The sequence below is a fragment of the Buceros rhinoceros genome, unplaced genomic scaffold (genome assembly GCF_000710305.1).
Source record: "Buceros rhinoceros silvestris isolate BGI_N320 unplaced genomic scaffold, ASM71030v1 scaffold18478, whole genome shotgun sequence".
Taxonomy (NCBI): Eukaryota; Metazoa; Chordata; class Aves; order Bucerotiformes; family Bucerotidae; genus Buceros; species Buceros rhinoceros.
In genome coordinates, this window is record NW_010428824.1 from 18533 (window position 1) to 22448 (window position 3916).

Here is a 3916-nt window from a genome sequence, read left to right on the forward strand (position 1 = left end):
AGAGCGGCTGCATGCTGCCAGAGCAAAGGAGGTTCCACATCACTCCTGAAAACACACGTAGCTGCAAGCAGCTCCTGCCAGTGCTGGGATGCAGCTGTCATGTGGAGGTTTCCCATGGCCTTATCCCATGGGAATGGCAAGGAGTCTTCACAGCACAACAAAGGAGCCAGCAAGCCCCCTGCCCCCCCTAGCTGTCTGCCTTTCCAACCAGGAGGTTTTAGCATGTTTCAGGGATGCTGGAAAGCCTCTCTTGACATTTAGGAAGTGGTGAAAGTGATGGTCAGCACTGTCACTCTGCACCAGAAAGGAGGAAATCGAAGCGGGGAGAGGTGAAACAATCTGCCCAAGGTGTATCCACCCAGGTGTACAGCAGAAAGGCAGCACAGGAGCAAACACAGAGGAAAAAGGGAAACTTTATGCCAACGTTGAAGGAGGACCAGAAACCTGCTCCACCCAGCCTGGCCAACGATCTAAAGGAAGAACTGAAAGCGATGCTAAGGAAGGCTTCTTAGTTCAAAGAGCAACCACCTTGGTAGTGCCCGTCTGAACTCATGCAGGGAGCTCCAGGATGTCACTGAGCCCCAGAGAGAATTTTCTGGGCACCTGCAAAACCATCTAAACAGATTGTCCTGTTCTGTTTTCCTCAGGGGAGCAGAAGAAAGGTCCACGAGATGTTCATGCTTTCTACTCCATTCAGGTTCTTCACACACTGGCTATGGAAAAGGGTATGGACCGCCCTGCCTCTGCCACAGCTCCCGGCTGGAAGGGAAATGCTGTCACCAGCATCTAACAAAAAGGGAAATGAGGCACAGAGCAATTTTAAATAACTGGCCCAAGGTCACAGGAAGCTTAGAGCAGCACAAGTAATTGTGAGTCCCCTGTCACAGGACTTGTGAGTCCCTGGTCGAGTTATTTATCAGAGATCACCCTTTTAATGGGTCACCTTTAGTCAGGAAGGCTGCCAGTGTGCACATAGAAGCACTGCCAAAAGATTATGCTGAATTATAATGGTACAGAGAATTATTATGAGTTTCCCTTCCAGCCCAACATGCTCAAAGGGTTGTTTTGGAAATAAAACTTGAAGCATGTTCGGTGCACTGGAACAGACAACTCTCCGTGTGCTGTAGACAGCTGAGCCACCAAAGTGCTTGTAAGGCTCTGGACCGAGCTGGGAGATAAGGAGGTGCTTCCCCTCCGCAGTTACTTGAAGGGTGGTCTCCAGTGAGTTAGAGCTTACCAGCTCCCAAGTTCCACCTCGGATTTGCATCTTCATTCATAAACACCTCTGGATGAAACAGAATATTGCTGCCTTAGCAGAAAAAGCCTTTCCCTTCGCACAAGGCTTCTCTCTGAACCTGGTGTGCCATCAGTTTGTGTTGCTACAAAAACAACCGAATGCGCTTCACCCTTGCTTTCCTGGGCCACAGCTCTTCGCCTTCCTAAAGGCAATCTGCCTACAGCCTCTCTCAGCGTATCCCAGTCCCTCCACAGGAACTGGACATGGGCTTTGCTGGAGCCTTCCACACGCTCAGGGTACCCTCACCAGGCAGGGCTGGTTGATGGCATCTTGGCAGCATCCAGACTGGCTGTTCCTGTGAGTCTGCAGGGTGGAGACAGCTGCTGCTAAAGCCCCAGCATCACCTCCCCATGTACCCCAGTGCCTTCCTGGGGGGCAGCTTGCCTCGCTCAGAGAGCCCAGGGGAACAACAGAGCCTGAGCTGCAGCACCGCTCCGTGCCCCAAACCCCACTGACCTCCAGTGCTGGGAGAAGGCCATGGATATCCAAACAGGAACAGCAAATCCCAAATCCTTTTGATAAACAGACGCAATTTTTAATACAACAGGGAAGCAAACCACTTCTGTGGATATCTACAGCTCTCAGATAACTCTTGGTTGATGACAAACAGTGAAGTGTTGGGCAATAATTCTGGGAAGAGCCAGGCAGGATGGAGTTCACCTTTCATGCAATACAATGTGGGGGCACAATGGGACCAGCCAAAACACTTAGTGTGGGTCTAGCCAAGAAATGTATGCAGCGTTTAAGCATCCAGTGGCCTCATCTTTCTGTGCACACGCAATTTAATTTGTGCCCCTGATATTGTACTTGTCTTGAGTAGGCAGGTCAATGAGAAATAAGAGTAGGAAGGGAGGGATGAGGGGAAGGGGTACAAAGGCATCCGGAAAACAGTGTCTGAGCTGCGAGGTGGGAAAACTTTACAGTTACCTGTACTGATTGGAGAGTCGGGAAAATGAAATCAGAGGTAGACCAGAGCAGTGAGATCCCAGAACAGCTTCCCAGCTCCACGCTCAGGGCTGGAGGCACCTGCCTGGGCAATGAGGAGTGTTACTTGGTGCTAAACCCCAACCACAACCTTCCTAGTGAGCAATAACACCATTGTCAAAACAGGAGGAGAGAGGAAAAAGAAAAAGTGAGAACCTTGCCTCCACTAAGACTTACAGACAAAAAACCCCCAAGCACTATCAAATTAAATGGGTAAAGGACAATTCTGCTTTGCAAAGCCTTCGAGTGGGGAATTCTTTACTTTGTGCTCAGCTGCAGACTTGCAGGTGATCATTTGCTCTTGGGAAAAATTTCTCTCTTGTGGCAGGGAAATCAAATATGTCTCTTCCCCATCTCCTCTTTACCGGCAGAGCAGGAGCAGCTGTTTGGTGGAAGAGGTGCTCATAGCCGTATGAGCGTGATAGCCCTGGCACAGCCCTTTTTTGCTCTAAGGCCTCTCACCAGAAGACCTTGCTGTCACTCCACGACACCTGACCACAAACCCCAGTGAGGAGCACGTCTAATGCTGTAGCTGGGACCACAGATTTTCATGCAGAGCAGCCAGTTCCATGAAAGCACCTCATGCTTTTCACACCATGGGTCCTGTCTCCACTAAAACCATGCTGGCTGACCAGAACAAACCCCTCAGCCCTCTGGAAGAACCAGCTCAGCAGAAGCTCCTCCAGGAGGTTATTAGCAACAAGCCCAAACCAGGAGCCATGGGGCTCCAGATCCATGGGCCCTAAACACAGAGCTGAAGAGGTGTGCCACCAACTATGTCAAAAATTTGCTTGCCTTGAAATCCTACTCCTGCTTATTTACATGACAGGAGCACCCAGAGGCCTCAGCCAAGCCAATATCTGCCCTACAAAGCTCTGGCTGGAGAATTGCATTTGCAATGTAATGGCCACCTCCACACGGAGCTCCTGTCCACGGCCAGTCACAAGCAGCTCGGAGCACCCAGAGGCCTCAGCCAAGCCAATATCTGCCCTACAAAGCTCTGGCTGGAGAATTGCATTTGCAATGTAATGGCCACCTCCACACGGAGCTCCTGTCCACGGCCAGTCACAAGCAGCTCGTGCTTTTACAGCAGAAATAAATAGTAGCCAGGTTTTGAAGAGAGGAGGTGCAGCAGCGGGGTGGACAGGCTGTGAGCCAAGCCACCGGCCGGACATCACGGACACGGGTGTCACTGGGGCTTTTCTAGTGCTCCCACGGCAGAGCTGAGCTCTGCCTTGCAGCAGCCAAAACACCCTCACGGCCAGTCACAAGCAGCTCGTGCTTTTACAGCAGAAATAAATAGTAGCCAGGTTTTGAAGAGAGGAGGTGCAGCAGCGGGGTGGACAGGCTGTGAGCCAAGCCACCGGCCGGACATCACGGACACGGGTGTCACTGGGGCTTTTCTAGTGCTCCCACGGCAGAGCTGAGCTCTGCCTTGCAGCAGCCAAAACACCCTGGTGAAAATGCTATGCATGGAGCAGGACCATGCTCTGCAACCCCCCTCAAGGCTGTAGAAAAGGTTGTTAACCTAAACAGACAGGTCTGAGATTGATTCATAGGAAGGATGAAATCAAGAGGTAAAAATAACATTTCCAACACACCAGTGACATACCGAGCCCTTAATGCAACAGACTA